Source organism: Leucoraja erinacea, unplaced genomic scaffold (genome assembly GCF_028641065.1).
Source record: "Leucoraja erinacea ecotype New England unplaced genomic scaffold, Leri_hhj_1 Leri_91S, whole genome shotgun sequence".
Classification (NCBI taxonomy): Eukaryota; Metazoa; Chordata; class Chondrichthyes; order Rajiformes; family Rajidae; genus Leucoraja; species Leucoraja erinaceus.
In genome coordinates, this window is record NW_026576861.1 from 227,626 (window position 1) to 247,013 (window position 19,388).

General features: G+C 47.9%; 1 protein-coding gene across 1 annotated transcript in view; it reads left to right on the forward strand.

Moving 5' to 3' along the window:
- The window catches only part of LOC129695037 (dedicator of cytokinesis protein 2-like), a 286,209-nt gene that overhangs the window by 96,694 nt on the left and 170,127 nt on the right, over nt 1-19,388 (forward strand). The window lies entirely within an intron of this gene.

The window sequence follows — 19,388 nt, forward strand, 5'->3', positions numbered from 1 at the left end:
GTTTTAATATTGAAGGAGTAGTATTGCATGACTTTGTTCAGAGTTAGCTGTATCTTTGGAGCAGTCACGTTACCATATAACAATATAACCATATAACCATATAACAATTACAGCACGGAAACAGGCCATCTCGGCCCTACAAGTCCATGCCGAACAATTTTTTTTCCCCTTAGTCCCACCTGCCTGCACTCGTACCATAACCCTCCATTCCCTTCTCATCCATATGCCTATCCAATTTATTTTTAAATGATACCAATGAACCTGCCTCCACCACTTCCACTGGGAGCTCATTCCACACCGCCACCACTCTCTGCGTAAAGAAGTTCCTCCTCATATTACCCCTAAACTTCTGTCCCTTAATTCTGATAGCGGGATATAGGGGGAAGATTTTCACCCAGAGAGTTGTGAGTCTGTGGAATTCTCTGCCACAGAAGGCAGTGGAGGCCGGTTCACTGGATGTTTTCAAAGAGAGAGTTAGATTTAGCTCTTAGGGCTAAAGGAAAGTTAGATAGAGCTCTTAAAGATAGAGTCAAGGGATACAGGGAGAAGGCAGGAACGGGGTACTGATTGGGGATGATCAGCCATGATCACATTGAATGGCGGTGCTGGCTCGAAGGGCCGAATGGCCTCCTCCTGCACCTATTGTCTAAGAGCTTTTCCCTGGTACATGTGACAATCAATTAAACTAAAACCGATGCAATGAGAAATGTCAAAGAATCCATGCAACTAAATTTAAAGAAGCTCTTTCTTCCCAATAACCCTTTCTGGCTTAAGTCCTCCCCCACCACCTCCAGTTTAAATTCCATTTGGAATATTTTGGAGGACCAAGAAACCAAGAACCAAGAACCACAGGCCCTTCAGCCCAACTCGTACAGGCCAACCATGCCACTGATTCCTTTCCTCCAGAGATGCTGCCCGACCTGCTGCATTACTCCACCATTTTGTGTCCATCATATGAAGTGGTGCAACAGATCAGCCATGGTCGCATTGAATGGCGGTGCTGGCTCGAAGGGCCGAATGGCCTACTCCTGCACCTATTTCTATGTTTCAATGAATGGACGTTAAATAATTCTGATTGATCCAGATAAGCTGAAGTGGATGTCTGAAGAAGGGTCTCGACCCGAAACGCCACCCATTCCTTCTCTCCAGAGATGCTGCCTGTCCCGCTGAGTTACTCCAGCATTTTGTTTTCATTTTTAGTTTTAGTTTTACAGACACAATACAGAAGCAGGCCCTTTGGCCACTGAGTCTGTGCCGACCAGCGACCCCCGCACGCCATCCTACACACATAAAATCATAGAAACATAAACAATAGACAATAGACAATAGTTGCAGGAGTAGGCCATTTGGCCCCGAGCCTGCACCACCATTAAGAGCCCTATCTAGCTCTCTCTTGAAAGCATCCAGAGAACTGGCCTCCACCGCCCTCTGAGGCAGAGAATTCCACAGACTCACCACTCTCTGTGAGAAAAAAGTGTTTCCTCGTCTCCGTTCTAAATGGCTTACTCCTTATTCTTAAACTGTGGCCCCTGGTTCTGGACTCTCCCAACATCGGGAACATGTTTCCTGCCTCTAGCGTGTCCAAGCCCTTAATAATCTTATATGTTTCAATGAGATATCCTCTCATCCTTCTAAACCTCATTAAAGATAGTCTGAGGGTTTCCAATGAAGTAGATAACAGCTCAGGATCTACCTCATGCTGTTCAGAGAGGTTTTGGGCCGGGGAGATGGCCCAAAACACGGCTTGTACTCGTTGGAATTTAGAAGATTGAGGGGGGATCTTATAGAAACTTACAAAATTCTTAAGGGGTTGGACAGGCTAGATGCAGGAAGATTGTTCCCGATGTTGGGGAAGTCCAGAACAAGGGGCCACAGTTTAAGGATAAGGGGGAAATCTTTTAGGACCGAGATGAGAAAAACATTTTTCACACAGAGAGTGGTGAATCTGTGGAATTCTCTGCCACAGAGGGTAGTTGAGGCCACAGTTCATTGGCTATATTTAAGAGGGAGTTAGATGTGGCCCTTGTGGATAAAGGGATCAGGGGGTATGGAGAGAAAGCAGGTACGGGATACTGAGTTGGATGATCAGCCACGATCATATTGAATGGCGGTGCTGGCTCGAAGGGCCGAATGGCCTACTCCTGCACCTATTGTCTATGTTTCTATGTTTCTCTGGTGCCGGTTGTGGATGTGCGCCATTCTGTCCCTCTCCTTTATGTCTGCCAGACTCACCACCGCTTACTCGAGGTGTGAGGAGGCAGATTCAATGTCGTAGAGTCATACAGCAAACAAACAGGCCATTCAGCCCAACTCGTCCACGCTGACCAAGATGCCCCATCTCAGCTAGTCCCAATTGAAAGAGCGTTTGAAAGCTCTGTATCAATTGCAGTGTTAGTTGAGTTTATTGTCACGTGTACCAAGGTAGAGTGAAAAGCTTTTGTTGCATGCTAAAAGCCCTGCCCCACTGTACGAGTTCATTCAACAGTTCTCCCGAGTTTGCCCCAATTCGAACTCGGAGATTTACGGTAAATGTCCGCTCATCGGTACTCGGGGCTCCCGTGGACATTTTCCAACGTGTTGAAAAATCTTCACGAGTTTTCCCGAGCTTACCGCGTTTCCCGAGTACCTGCCCTTAGCGTTACGAGCCGCTAAGAGACGTCCCCGAGCTCCGACGTACCCGCTACGTACATTCTACATGTTTCCATGGGTTTGATTTTTTTTAAACTCGGGAGCGCTCTTGAATGAACTCGTACAGTGGGACAGGGCTTTAACCAGTCACTGAAAAGACAATACTTCAAGAGTCAAGTGTCAAGCGAGTCTTAAGGGCCTGTCCCACGAGCATGCGACTCCATGCGGCAAGCGCGACCTAACGTGGTGGCTTGAGCCGTACGGCCTCGCGGGGCCGGTCCCACTTTGATCGCCGGAGCCGTATGGAGTTGTGCGGAGCTGGTCCCGACATCGCGCGGGGCTCCGAAAAACTGACCGTGTTCAAAAATTCTGCAGACGCATTGAGGCGGTACGCACCGCCTCGACGTCGTACGCCTAGCGCGTGGCATTGCGTGATGATGTCACCGCCCGACGCTGTGTGACGTCCCAATTCAGTCGGCCCGCCAGCTGATTGGTGAGTATGATGTCGGAACCAGCTCCATACGGCTCCGCGGTTGGAAGTGGGACCGGCCCCGTGAGGCTGTACGCCTCAAGCCACCACGTTAGGTCGCATGCTGGTGGGACAGGCCCTTTATTGTCATGTGTCCCAGATAGGACAATGAAATTCTTGCTTGCTGCAGCACAACAGAACATGTAAACATAGTACATAACGGGAGATAAAAGTTCAGTGTGTCTATAGACCATAGACCACGTAGATACACAATAAATAAACAGTTAAAGTGCAATATTAATAATAGACTGTTGTAGCTCAGAGTTTATTCAATGCCGTGTTTAATAGCCTGATGGCTGTGGGGAAGAAGCTGTTCCTGAACCTGGATGTTACAGTTTTCAGGCTCCTGTACCTTCTTCCCAATGGCAGTGGTGAGATGAGTGTGTGGCCAGGATGGTGTGGGTCTTTGATGATGCTGGCTGCCTTTTGAGGCAGCGACTGCGATGGATCCCTTTGACGGTGGGGAGGTCAGAGCCGATGATGGACTGGGCCATTCACAGCATGCAGATACATGATAAGAGAATACTGTTTAGTGCAAAGTAAAGCCAGGAAAGTCAGATCAAAGATAGTCCGATAGTAGCTCAGAACCGCTCTCTGGTTGTGGTAGGATGGTTCAGTTGCTGGATAACAGCTGGGAAGAAACTGTCCCTGAATCTAGAGGTGTGTGCGTTTTCACACTTCTGTACCTCTTGCCCGATGGGAGAGGGGAGAAGATGGAGTGGCCGGGGGTGAGACTGGTCCTTGATGATGCTGCTGGCCTTGCCGAGGCAGCGTGAGGTGTAGATGGAGTCAATGGAAGGGAGGTTGGTTTGTGCGATGGTCTGGGCTGCGTCCACAATTTGCTGCAATTTATCGCGGTCTTGGATGGAGCTGTTCCCAAACCGTGCTGTGATGCATCCCGATAAAATGCTTTCTACCCACATGGAGTTGAGAAGGATGAGAGGGAAACCTCATTGAAACTAATTGAATAATGAAAGCCCTGGGTGGAACGGATGTGGAGAGGATGTTTCCAATAGACAATAGACAATGGGTGATAGAGTTGGCCATTCGGCCCTTCGAGCCAGCACCACCATTCAATGTGATCATGGCTGATCATCCCCAATCAGTACCCCGTTCCTGCCTTCTCCCCATATCCCTTATTTTTAAGAACCCTATCTAGTGTGAGAGTCTCAGAGCAGAGGCCATAGCCTCATAATAAAAGGACCTACTTTTGGATAGGACATTTGGTCTCCAAATCTGAGGAAGGACATTATTTCCATAGAGGGAGTGCAGAGAAGGTTTACCAGACTGATTCCTGGGATGTCAGGACTGTCTTATGAAGAAAGACTGGATAGACTTGGTTTATACTCTCTAGAATTTAGGAGATTGAGAGGGGATCTTATAGAAACTTACAAAATTCTTAAGGGGTTGGACAGGCTAGATGCAGGAAGATTGCTCCCGATGTTGGGGAAGTCCAGGACAAGGGGTCACAGCTTAAGGATAAGGGAGAAATCCTTTAAAACCGAGATGAGAAGAACCTTTTTCACACAGAGAGTGGTGAGTCTCTGGAACTCTCTGCCACAGAGGGTAGTTGAGGCCAGTTCATTGGCTATATTTAAGAGGGAGTTAGATGTGGCCTTTGTGGCTAAGGGGATCAGAGGGTATGGAGAGAAGGCAGGTACGGGATACTGAGTTGGATGATCAGCCATGATCATATTGAATGGCGGTGCAGGCTCGTAGGGCCGAATGGCCTACTCCTGCACCTAATTTCTGTGTTTCTATGTTTCTATGACATGAGGCGGAATTTCTTTACTCAGAGGGTGGTGATTCTGTGGAATCTGTGCCACAGACGGCTGTGGAGGCCAAGTCAATGAATATTTTTAAGGCCGAGATTGATAGGTTGTTGATTATTACGGATGTCAGGGGTTGCGGGGAGAAGGCAGGAGAATGGGGTTGAGAGGGAACGGCAGATCAGCCACGATTAAATGGGTCGAATGGCCTAATTCTGCTCCTGGAAGTTATGTACATGAATTTAAATCGCAAAATAGAATTAGTGCAAACCTCTCTCTGAAACAACTCGGGCGTGTATTTTTTCAGCATGGCCTGGAGCGATGGAAGTCACTTGAAGCTCAGGCCAGGTGCTTTTGATATCTGTCACGGTGTGTCCTGAATTTTACTTTGCTGGTTGCCGCGGAAACGTGGCCGCATTAGTGATGGACCGGAACCGGTGTCTGGCAAGCAGTGGCCTGTGAATCTCCGCACAGCCACTTTCTCTCCTTTACAATGTAAACATTGTAGATCACGAGCACATTTGTTTTCCACCCCGAGGGCTGTTAGGCACACGGACATATATTAATTTTGCTGTAGTTTTGCTAATTCAATTACTGGTCGGACTTCAACCTGGAGCGGGGATTGTTGACTGGACTGGACACAAGCGTAATTAACTTCCAGAAAAAGTGTGCGGAATTTTTTTATCAGCAGTATATTAAAACTCACAGGACACGGCAGCAGAGAGAACGCTGATAGCATTGGCAAACGTGGACTCAAAATGCTGGAGCAATTCAGCAGCTCTTTCGTTTAGTTTAAGAAGGAACTGCAGATGCTGGAAAAATCGAAAAATGCTGTGGAAACTCAGCGGGTGAGTCAGCATCTATGGAGAGAAGGAATTGGTGACGTTTTGGGACGAGACCCTTCGCTCCATTGATGCTGCCTCACCCGCTGGGTTTCTCCAGCATTTTTTCCTACTTTCGTTTGGTTCGTAAATCCATGCTGGGCTGCTGCTTGGGGCTGGGCTGCTGCTTGGGGCTGGGCTGCTGCTTGGGGCTGGGCTGCTGCTTGGGGCCGGGCTGCTTGGGGCTGGGCTGCTGCTTGGGGCTGGGCTGCTGCTTGGGGCTGGGCTGCTGCTTGGGGCTGTGCGCTGCTTGGGGAGGGGTACAATCCACTGGCTCTCCCTTGTCTATTTTATGCATGATTCCCCCATTGAAAATCCATGCTGACTCGGACCGATCCTGTTACTGCTATCCAGATGTTCTGCTATTTCATCTTTTATATATGACTCCAGCATCTTGCCCACCACCGATGTCAGGCTAACTGGTCTATAATTCCCTGTTTTCTCTCTCCCGCCCTTCTTAACAATTGGGATAACATTAGCTACCCTCCAATCCACAGGAACTGATCCTGAGTCTATAGAACAATTATATAACCATATAACAATTACAGCACGGAAACAGGCCATCTCGGCCCTACAAGTCCATGCCGAACAAATTTTTTTCCCCTTAGTCCCACCTGCCTGCACTCGTACCATAACCCTCCATTCCCTTCTCATCCATATGCCTATCCAATTTATTTTTAAATGATACCAATGAACCTGCCTCCACCACTTCCACTGGGAGCTCATTCCACACCGCCACCACTCTCTGCGTAAAGAAGTTCCCCCTCATATTACCCCTAAACTTCTGTCCCTTAATTCTGAAGTCATGTCCCCTTGTTTGAATCTTCCCTATTCTCAAAGGGAAAAGCTTGTCCACATCAACTCTGTCTATCCCTCTCATCATTTTAAAGACCTCTATCAGGTCCCCCCTTGACCTTCTGCGCTCCAGAGAATAAAGACCTAACTTATTCAACCTATCTCTGTAACTTAGTTGTTGAAACCCAGGCAACATTCTAGTAAATCTCCTCTGTACTCTCTCTATTTTGTTGACATCCATCCTATAATTTGGCGACCAAAATTGTACCCCATACTCCAGATTTGGTCTCACCAATGCCTTGTACAATTTTAACATTACATGCCAGCTTCTATACTCAATGCTCTGATTTATAAAGGCTAGCATACCAAAAGCTTTCTTTACCACCCTATCTATATGAGATTCCACCTTCAAGGAACTATGCACGGTTATACCCAGATCCCTCTGTTCAACTGTATTCTTCAATTCCCTACCATTTACCATGTACGTCCTATTTTGATTTGTCCTGCCAAGGTGTAGCACCTCACATTTATCAGCATTAAACTCCATCTGCCATCTTTCAGCCCATTTTTCCAAATGGCCTAAATCACTCTGTAGACTTTGGAAATCCTCTTCATTATCCACAACACCCCCTATCTTAGTATCATCTGCATACTTACTAATCCAATTTACCACACCTTCATCCAGATCATTGATGTACATGACAAACAACAAAGGACCCAACACAGATCCCTGAGGCACCCCACTAGTCACATGCCTCCAACCCGATAAACAGCCATCCACCATTACCCTCTGGCTTCTCCCATTCAGCCACTGTTGAATCCATCTTGCTATTCCTGCATTTATACCCAACAGTTGAACCTTCTTAACCAACCTTCCATGAGGAACCTTGTCAAAGGCCTTACTAAAGTCCATATAGACAACATCCACTGCTTTACCCTCGTCAATTTCCCTAGTAACCTCTTCAAAAAATTCAAGAAGATTAGTCAAACATGACCTTCCAGGCACAAATCCATGTTGACTGTTCCTAATCAGACCCTGTTTATCTAGATGCTTATATATATTGTCTCTAAGTATCTTTTCCATTAATTTGCCCACCACTGAAGTCAAACTAACAGGTCTATAATTGCTAGGTTTACTCTTAGAACCCTTTTTAAACAATGGAACAACATGCGCAGTACGCCAATCCTCGGGGACTATTCCCGTTTCTAATGACATTTGAAATATTTCTGTCATAGCCCCGGCTATTTCTACACTAACTTCCCTCAATGTCCTAGGGAATATCCTGTCAGGACCTGGAGACTTATCCACTTTTATATTTTTCAAAAGTGTCAGTACTTCTTTTACTTTGAACCTCATAGTATCCATAGCTACTCTACTAGTTTCCCTTACCTCACATAATTCAATATCCTTCTCCTTGGTGAATACCGAAGAAAAAAAAATTGTTCAATATCTCCCCCATCTCTTTTGGCTCTGCAGATAGCTGTCCACTCTGTCTCTCCAATGGACCAATTTTATCCCTCGTTATCCTTTTCCTATTAATATAGCTGTAGAAACCCTTTGGATTGACTTTCACCTTACTTGCCAAAGCAACCTCATATCTTCTTTTAGCTTTTCTAATTTCTTTCTTAAGATTCTTTTTACATTCATCTTAAGATTCTTTTTACATTGGTGATAATTGGAAAATTATCACCAATGCATCCATGATTTCTAGAGCTACTTCCTTAAGTACCCTGGGATGCAGACCATCAGGCCCTGGGGATTTATCAGCCTTCAGACCCATCAGTTTATCCAACACCATTTCCTGCCTAATGTGGATTTCCTTCAGTTCCTCCGTCACCCCAGATCCTCTGGCCACTAGTACATCAGGAAGATTGTTTGTGTCCTCCTTAGTGAAGACAGATCCAAAGTACCTGTTCAACTCCTCTGCCATTTCCTTGTTCCCCATAATAAATTCACCTTTTTCGGTCTTCAAGGGTCCAACTTTGGTCTTAACTAATTTTTTTCCTCTTCACATACCTAAAGAAGCTTTTACTATCCTGCTTTATATTCTTGGCTAGCTTACCTTCGTACCTCAGCTTTTCTGCCGGTATTGTCTTTTTGGTTATCTTCTGTTGTTCTTTAAACATTACCCAATCCTCTTGGAATGGCCTACTCAATAAACAATAGACAATAGGTGCAGGAGTTGGCCATTCGGCCCTTCGAGCCAGCACCGTCATTCAATGTGATCATGGCTGATCATCCCCAATCAGTACCCCGTTCCTGCCTTCTCCCCATATCCCCTGACTCCTCTATTTTTTAAGAGCCCTATCTCTTGAAAGCATCCAGAGAACCTGCCTCCACCACCATCTGAGGCAGAGAATTCCACAGACAAATACTCCTGCACCTATTTTCTATGTTTCTAAGTTAAACTGATCTCCTCGGCCTGTACGTGATCAAAATCCCTCCATCCCCTGCATATCGATGTGCCTAACTAAAAGCCTTTTAAATCCCATTACCAAATCTCCTTCCACCACAAACCCCCAGCAGCATTTTCCAGGTACCCGCCAACCTCTGTTTAAAACATTTGCTCTGCGCATTTCCCTTAATTTAATAAGTTTTGAATTGAATAAGTTTGTTGGCCAAGTATTCACATACAAGGAATTTGCCTTGGTGCTCCGCCCATGCAGTGACAGTTAAGAATGATACATGAAACATGAAACGTTGCCCTTCTCCCTGTAAAGCTATGTGCTGCATTCTTTGACATTGCCATCTGGGGGGAAAAGGTTATGACTTCCATCCTTATAAATGCCTCTTATAATTTGATAAACTTCTATTAAACACCAATATTCAAGCAAAGCAGTCCAAGTTTGTCCAACCAGCCCTTGTGGCCAACACCTCACAACAAGGCCAATACCTTGTGTCTATGGTAGACACCAAATGCTGGAGTAACTGTCGAAATTTAGTTTAGTTTAGTTTAGAGATACAGTGCGGAAACAGGCCCTTCGGCCCACCGAGTCCGCGCTGACCAGCGATCACCATATCCCTCACTAGGGACAATTTACAATTTTCACCAAAGCCAATTAGGCTACAAACCTGGACATCTTTATAGTGTGGGAGGACGAGGGGAAAACCCACACAGTCACAGGGAGAATGTAGAACTCAGTACAGACAGCACCAGTGATTGGGATCGAACCTGGGCCTCTGGCGCTGTAAGGCAGCAACTCTACCATTACGCCAACATGTAAAGTCGGTGAGGGTTGTTGGGGACATGCCGAACTTTCTAAGCCTTCAAAAGGAGTAGTTAGTTAGCGTCATTTATTGTCACGTGTACCGAGGTACAGTGAAAAGCTTGTGTTGTGTGCTAACCAGTCAGCGGGAAGACTATACATGATTACAATCGATCCATTTACAGTGTACAGACACATGATAAGGGAATAACATTTATTGCAAGGTCAAGCCAACTAAGTCCGATCAAGGATAGTCTGAGGGTCTCCAGTGAGGTAGATAGTAGTTCAGCACTGCTCTCTGGTTGTGGTAGGATGGTTCAGTTACCTGATAACAGCTGGGAAGAAACTGTCCCTGAATCTGGAGGTGTGCGTTTTCACACTTCTGTACCTCTTGCCCGATGGGAGAGGGGAGATGAGGGAGTGGTCGGGGTGCGACTGGTCCTTGATGATGCTGCTGGCCTTGCCGAGGCAGCGTGAGGTGTAGATGGAGTCAATGGAAGGGAGGTTGGTTTGTGTGATGGTCTGGGCTGCGTCCACAATTCTCTGAAATTTCTTGAGGTCTTGGATGGAGCTGTTCCCAAACCGTGCTGTGATGCATCCCGATAAAACGCATTCTACTCGCTGGAGTTTAGAAGGATGAAGGGGAGGGGGACCTCATTCAAACTTATTGAATAATGAAGGCCCTGGGTGGAACGGATGTGGAGAGGATGTTTCCAGTAGTGGGAGACTCTCAGACCAGAGGCCACAGCCTCAGAATAAAAGGACGTACCTTAATATAGGAGATGAGGCGAAATTTCTTTAGTCAGAGGGTGGTGAATCTGTGGAAGTCTTTGCCCACAATTCTCTGCCATTTCTTGCGTTCTCGGATGGACCTGTTGCCAAACTAAAGTAATAATAATAATAATAATAACTTTATTTATAAAGCGCTTTTAGACAATATCAGTTACCACAAAGTGCTGTACATGGGAAGTCAACAAAAGTTATTACAAACTACTAAAACCATTAAGACGACAGGACTATAAAAACAGTAAAAATTAAAAGACATTAAAAGCACCAAAACAGGAACAAAGTCTCAGCCAGTGTCGAAAGCCAGTGAATAAAAGTGAGTTTTTAAGGAGGATTTAAAGATGGACAGTGAAGGGGCCTGTCTGATCTGCAGCGGCAAGGTGTTCCAGAGTGCCGGGGCAGCAACAGAAAAGGCTCTATCCCCTCTGAGCTTCCGCTTAGACCTTGGTACCTCAAGGAGCAGCTGATCCGCTGACCTGAGGCACCGGGCAGGAGCATATAGGTAGAGCAGCTCAGAGAGGTAAGGCGTGGCGATATAGGAGTATAGGAGCAAAGAGGTCCTTCTGCAGTTGTAGAGAGCCCTAGTGAGACCACACCTGGAGTATTATGTGCAGTTTTGGTCCCCTAATTTGAGGAAGGACATTCTTGCTATTGAGGGAGTGCAGTGTAGGTTTACAAGGTTAATTCCCGGGATGGCGGGACTGTCATATGCTGAGAGGATGGAGTGGCTGGGCTTGTACACTCTGGAGTTTAGGATGAGAGGGATTCTTATTGAAACATATAAGATTATTAAGGGATTGGACACGCTAGAGGCAGGAAACTATTGATGTAGTAGAGCAGAGGTGTTGGTGTGCTTTCATGATCATGGCCTTGATATGGCTGATCCAGGACAAGGCCTTGAAGGATGGGAGAAACACAGTTCATCCCTTATCGGCTAAAGATTGAGACATACAAAGCTACCTGATGATGTATCTGCACCATTTCTGCTGCCTTGTGTTCGTGGTTGTATTTCTTGCCGTTGTCGATTTTATTGTTACAATAGACAAATAGACAATAGGTGCAGGAGGAGGTCATTTGGCCCTTCGAGCCAGCACCGCCATTCAATGTGATCATGGCTGATCATCCCCAATCAGTACCCCGTTCCTGCCTTCTCCCCATATCCCCTGACTCCGTTATCATTAAGAGCCCTATCTAACTCTCTCTCGAAGGCATCCAGAGAACCTGCCTCCACCGCCCTCTGAGGCAGAGAATTCCACACACTCACCACTCTCTGGGTGAAAACGTTTTTCCTCGTCTCCGTTCTGAATAGCCAACCCCTTATTCGTAAACTGTGTGGCCCCTGATTCTGGATTGTCCGAACATCGGGACTATGTCTCCTGCCTCTAGCGTGTCCAAAGCCCTTGATAATCTTATATGTTTCAATAAGATCCTCTCTCATCCTTCTAAACTCCAGAGTGTACAAGCTATTGTATAGAGTATCCCTTCTCTCAGCATATGACAGTCCCGCCATCCCGGGCATTAACCTTGTAAACCTACGCTGCACTCCCTCAATAGCAAGAATGTCCTTCCTCAAATTAGGGGACCAAAACTGCACACAATACTCCAGGTGTGATCTCGCTAGTATCAATCTTTACCGTATACGGGGTTTCCTCTGCGTGCTTCTTGTGAACAAGGAGCTCCATTGGACCCAGGTGTACGTGACAATAAACTAATCCGACTCTGGATCTGAATCTTTTGCATGGAGGGACTGGCCTAACGCCTGGCAGATTGGCCTAACATCCTCTACAGCTGCAATAATTACATTCATGGGTGGCTCGAAAGGACTACTGATGAGGAGACTTCTGTTTGCAATTTTGAATCTTCTCAGCTGCCGTGTGCATGAGCTTAGTTTCAATATTTCTCCTACGGATAATAGATGGTATTTGCTGTGAGAATGCAAATATTGGAGTTGGATTTCCAGCAGAGAACAGTGGAATTTTCAACAATTATATTTGCTTAGCTATAAAGGGATCAGTATTTTGAATGGTAAATAACAGAGTTTGAACTTCGACTGATGATTCATTTTATTAACAGTTGGCTTTGTTTTTAACTCGTCATCTCACTGCACTTGTGAAGACGGGAGAGGGGAGGAATTGCTTGCCCAAACTTAGCAGCATGGGTTAAAAATTCGACAGTCCCCATCCAATGTTACTATCGTCAATAGACAATAGACAATGGGTGCAGGAGTAGGCCATTCAGCCCTTCGAGTCAGCACCCTCATTCGATGTGATCATGGCTGATCATCCACAATCAGTACCCCGTTCCTGCCTTCTCCCCATATTCCCTGACTCCGCTATTTTTAAGAGCCCTATCTAGCTCTCTCTTGAAAGTATCCAGAGAACCGGCCTCCACCGCCCTCTGAGGTAGAGAATTCCACAGACTCACCACTCTCTGTGAGAAAAAGTCTTTCCTCATCTCCGTTCTAAATAGCTTACTCCTTAAGGGCCATTTCCCACTTGCATCCGATTGCGTGCGTTTGGCGAGACCAAACGGAAGCGTAGTTCACGCGAAGTTCACGCTATGTACGTGCGTGACGTCATTTGCATCATACTGGCCAATCATCTGGGCAGGAGGCCGGCCGACTGAATTTGGGCGTTGCACGGCGCGGTGACGTCATCGCGCAGCGCCAAGCTGGGCAGTGACGTCATCGTGCAATGCCACGCAGGATAGTGACGTCATTGTGCAATGCCACGCAGGGCGGTGACGTCATCGCGCAATGCCATGCAGGGCGGTGACGTCATTGTGCAATGCCACGCAGGGCGGTGACGTCATCGTGCAATGCCACGCAGGGCGGTGACGTCATCGCGCAATGCCACGCAGGGCGGTGACGTCATCGCGCAATGCCACGCAGGGCGGTGACGTCATCGTGCAATGCCACGCAGGGCGGTGACGTCATTGATGCAATGCCACGCAGGGCGGTGACGTCATCGCGCAATGCCACACAGGGTGGTGACGTCATTGATCAATGCCACGCAGGGCGGTGACGTCATCGTGCAATGCCACGCAGGGCGGTGACGTCATTGTGCAATGCCACGCAGGGCGGTGACGTCATCGTGCAATGCCACGCAGGGCGGTGACGTCATCGCGCAATGCCACACAGGGTGGTGACGTCATTGATCAATGCCACGCAGGGTGGTGACGTCATCGTGCAATGCCACACAGGGTGGTGACGCCACACGCAGGGTGGTGACGTCATCGTGCAATGCCACACAGGGCGGTGACGTCATTGATCAATGCCACGCAGGGTGGTGGTGACGTCATTGATCAATGCCACTCAGGGTGGTGACGTCATCGTGCAATGCCACGCAGGGTGGTGACGTCATTGATCAATGCCACGCAGGGTGGTGACGTCATCGTGCAATGCCACACAGGGTGGTGACGTCATTGATCAATGCCACGCAGGGTGGTGACGTCATCGTGCAGGGTGGTGACGTCATCGCAGGGCGGTGACGTCATCGCGTAATGCCACGCAGGGCGGTGACGTCATCGCGCAATGCCACGCAGGGGGGTGACGTCATCGTGCAATGCCACGCAGGGTGGTGACGTCATCGTGCAATGCCACGCAGGGTGGTGACGTCATCGTGCAATGCCACACAGGGTGGTGACGTCATTGATCAATGCCACGCAGGGTGGTGACGTCATCGTGCAATGCCACGCAGGGTGGTGACGTCATCGCGCAATGCCACGCGCTAGACAGGCGCCGTCAAGACGCTGCATACGACGCCAACACGCTGCGTACGACCGCAATGCGCATGCGGGCCGACAGGCCGTTGGCACGTGACGATTTCGGCAACTGCCAGATTTTCGGAGCCCCGCGCGATGTCGGGACCAGCCCCACACAACTCTGCGCTTCTAAGTGGGACCGGCCCCTCGTGGCCATACGATGCCCGTACCCCCAAGCGACCACGCTGTTGCGTAATTTGCGAGCCAAGGTCGCGTAAGTGGGACAGGCCCTTTATTCTATGGCGTGCTTGTGGGATGTGAGGGAGAGTGTAGTCATGGGAACGCCAAAATGGAGGGCCGTCTTTCTCTTAGTTTAGTTTAGTTTAGAGATACATCGCAGAAACAGGCCCTTCGGCCCTCCGGGTCCACACCGACCAGCGATCCCCGCACACTAACACTACCCTACACACACTAGGGACAATTTACACTTACACCAAGCCAATTGACCTACAAACCTGCACGCCTTTGGAGTGTGGGAGGGAAATGAAAATCTCGGGGAAAACCCACGCGGGTCACGGGGAGAACGTGCAAACTCCGCACAGACAGCACCCGTAGTCGGGATCGAACCCGGGTCTCTGGCGCTGCAAGTGCTGTAGGCAGCAACTCTACCGCTGCGCCACCGTGCTGCCCTTGCACACAATCCTGCAGCTGACGAAATGGAACTTGTACCTCACCATAAACATTGATGAAGTTTTAGATCATTGACGGAGTTTATGTCATGGGCAGCTCACGGTGGCACAGCGGTAGAGTTGCTGCCTTACAGCGGTAGCGATCCCGACTACGGGCGCTGTCTGTCCGGAGTTTGCACGTTCTCCCCGTGACCTGAACTTGGAGCACAGGCGGATGAGGGATGAGAGGGGTATGGATCATGAGAGGAATAGTTAGGGTAAATGTCTTTTCCCCAGGGTAGGGAAATCAGGAATCAGTGGACCTTGGTTTAAGGTGACGGGGGGAAGCTTTAATCGGAACCTGAGGAGCAACTGTTTTACACAAAGGGTGGTAGCTTTATGGAACGAGCTGCTGGAGGAGTTAGTTGAAGCTGGTACATGGATAGGACAGGTTTAGAGGGGTATTGGCCAAATGCAGGCAGGCGGGACTAGTGTAGAGTGTCAGCATGGACAAGTCATGCCAGCCAGTCCATTTCCACACTGTATGACTATTGATTCCTAACCTAGGTAATGGTTTATCTACCTCATTGAAGACCCTCGGATTATCTTTAATCAGACTTTATCTTGCGCTATACGGTATTTCCTTATCCTGCATATGTACAGAGTAGACGACTTAATTGTAATCTTTCCATTGACTGCTCAGCACAATAAAAAGCTTTTCCACTGTGCCTCTGTACACGTGATAATGTACTAAACCAAACTAAAACTAAACCGTAGATATAGACACAAAATGCTGGAATAACTTAGCGGGGCAGGCAGCATCTTGAAACATATAAGATTGTTAAGGGTTTCGACATGCTGGAGGCATGAAACATATTCCCGATGTTGGGGGAGTCCAGAACCAGGGGCCACACAGTTTAAGAATAAGGAGTAAGCCATTTAGAACGGAGACGAGGAAACACTTTTTCTCACAGAGAGTGGTGAGTCTGTGGAATTCTCTGCCTCAGAGGGCGGTGGAGGCCGGTTCTCTGTACTGTACACTGACAATGACAATTAAAATTGAATCTGAATCTGAATCTGAATCTGAATCTCTGGATGCTTTCAAGAGAGAGCTAGACAGGGCTCTTGAAAATAGCGGAGACAGGGGATATGGGGAGAAGGCAGGAACAGGGTACTGATTGGGGATGATCAGCCATGATCATATTGAATGGCGGTGCTGGCTCGAAGGGCTGAATGGCCTACTCCTGCACCTATTGTCTATTGTCTATTGTCTATTGCCAATGAATGCCGTGCCATCAATGATAGAATTGACGAGGGGGTGGGGGAGTTCCTTGGCCCACGCCGTTTCGGAGTTGAATTAATATCAACAGATCTAGCAGTAGCAATTAACTCAGCGGTGCCACTGTAAACCGTGTAATCCCAGCGATGTGTACAAGCTAATTCAGATTTGTCACGCTGCGGCTTGCTGTTCCAATCCTGCCCCTCGGTGCTGTGCTCAGCATTCACCCACTCCTGACAAGATCCGCGCTCGCCCTTAATGGGGAAAGAACAATTCAGCACAGTTTAACCACGCTCTTTGATTTAGCCGGGAGAGCCTTTTGTGGGGAAGTGAATGCACATCACGTCGCCTTTACTGCGCAGAGACAAGCCCTCCGTGCTTTGATGCTCCGCGCTAAACAAGATGCCACGCTGGTTTATGTTAAATTATAAGTCCCTTGTTTCCCATTGACTCAAGGAGTGCGACGTAGAATTACAAGTGCGGCAACAGAGTTACAGCCGTCTAGAGAGTTGGGCCACTGATCTGCAGACATGAATATGAATCGCAACACCAGCCACACAGGGAAACTAAATTAAACTATTCAATTCAATTTGGGATCTTAAGAAAGATTCACGGTCATGGTGCATATGAATCGACTGTAGACAAAAATGCTAAGAAACTCAGCGGGTGAGGCAGCATCTATGGAGCGAAGGAATAGGCGACGTTTCGGGTCGAGACCCTTCAATCTGAAGAAGGGTCTTAACCCGAAACGCCACCTATTTCCTTCGCTACATAGATGCTGCCTCATCCGCTGAGTTTCTCCGGCATTTTCTGTCCATTTTCCTCCCATTTCTCTGCGTTTTCTGCGAACCTTTTCTCTTTGTGTACTTGTCCAAATAGTTTGTAGGTTCTCGGAGCGGAATGAGCCCATCAAATCGACTCCGCTATTCAATCATGGATGATCTATCCCTCCCTCTCAACCCCATTCTCCTGCCTTCTCCCCATAACCCCTGACACCCAAACTAATCAAATAGAGTCAAACAGCATGTACACAGACCTCTGGACCCAACTCATCCATGCCGACCAATGTCCCCCATCTAAGCTAGTCCTACTTGCCGGCACTAGGCCCGATCCCTCTAACCCTTTCCATTTGTTATAGCTCTCCATGTTTCTGTTATAGTATCGTGCCTCCACCAATTCCTTGCTGCATATATGTACCACCTTTGGTTTCCATTGTAAATCTTTCCCCTCTCACCTTAAGCATACGCCCTCGAGTTATAGACAATAGGTAATAGGTGCAGGAGTAGGCTATTCGGCCCTTCGAGCCAGCACCACTATTCAATGTGATCATGGCTGATCATCCCCAATCAGTACCCCGTTCCTGCCTTCTCCCCATATCCCCTGGCTCTGCTATCTTTAAGAGCCCTATCTCGTCAAGTCAAGAGAGTTTATTGTCATGTGTCCCTGAAAGGACAATGAAATTCTTGCTTTGCTTCAGCACAACAGAACATAGTAGGCTCTCTCTTGAAAGTATCCAGAGAACCTGCCTCCACCACCCTCTGAGGCAGAGAATTCCACAGACTCACAACTCTCGGTGAAAAAAAAAGTGTTTCCTCGTCTCCGTTCTAAATGGCTTACCCCTTATTCCTAAACTGTGGCCCCTGGTTCTGGACTCCCCCAACATCGGGAACATGTTTCCTGCCTCTAGCGTGTCCAAACCCTTAACAATCTTATATGTTTCAATGAGATGCCCTCTCATCCTTCTAAACTCCCGAGTGTACAAGCCCAGCTGCTCCATTCTCTCAGCATATGACAGTCCCGCCATCCCGGGAATTAACCTTGTAAACCTACGCTGCACTCCCTGAATAGCAAGAATGTCCTTCCTCAAATTAGGGGATCAAAACTGCACACAATACTCCAGGCAGGTGTGGTCTCACTAGGGCTCTGTACAACTGCAGAAGGACCTCTTTGCTCCTATACTTCTCTTGTTATAAAGGCCAACATGCCATTCGCTGACTTCTTGATTCCTCAGCCCTGGGTAAAAGACTCTCCACATTCATTTCCATAGCAGAAGCTTCCATGTCGTGGGGCTGGGAACTGGAGGAACCCCGAGCTAACTCTGCTACCACCATCATCTATTGCGACAAGTGATGGCTCCCACTGACTGTCGGCGGAAGCTTGCGTTCTTTTCAGGATGGACGATGACAGCGAGGTCGACATTTGTAACGAAAAGAAGATGAAGGGATTATGGGGAGAAGGCAGGAGAATGGGGCTGGGCCAGAGAGATAGATCAGCCATGATTGAATGGTGGAGTGGAATTGATGGGTCGAATGGCCTAATTCTGCTCCTATCATGACTGATGAACATCTATCCCCCTCATTAACACGCTGCCAGGGGTGGTGGGGACAAGGACAACATTTCCACTCTACGAAGGGTTTCCCAACACGCTATTTTTCGATTCAGAGATACAGCGTGGAAATCGGCCCTTCCGAGTCCATGCCAACCAGCGATTCCCCGCACGCTTGTACTATCCTACACACACCAGGGACAATTTACAATTTACAGAAGCCAATTACCCTACAAACCAGCATGTCATTTGGACAGTGGAAGGAAACCGGAGCACCCGGAGAAAACCCATGCAGGTCACGGGGAGAGCGTGCAAACGCTGTAGAGACAGGCAGCCGTAATCGGGATCAAACCCGGGTCCCTGGCGCTGTAAAGCGGCAACTCTACCGCTGCGCCACCGTGCTGCCATGCTGCGGGACTGACCACAAGGTGTGTGTGCAGTATTGAGGTGTAATCTCCACATTGCAATCAGGAGCCTCTTGATATGAAGGGCAACTATTCCAGGCCGAGATGTGAATCTTGACGTGACCCTGCCACAGAGGGAAGTGGAAGGCAAGTCACTGGATTGATTTAAGAGAGAGTTAGATCGAGCTCTAGTGGCTAGTGGAATCAAGCCCTTATTAACAAGAGGATTTCAGTATAGGAGTAAAGAGGTTCTTCTGCAGTTGTGTAGGGCTCTGGTGAGACCACATCTGGAGTATTGTGTACAGTTTTGGTCTCCTAATTTGAGGAAGGACATCCTTGTGATTGAGGCAGTGCAGCGTAGGTTCACGAGATTGATCCCTGGGATGGCGGGACTGTCATATGAGGAAAATTGAA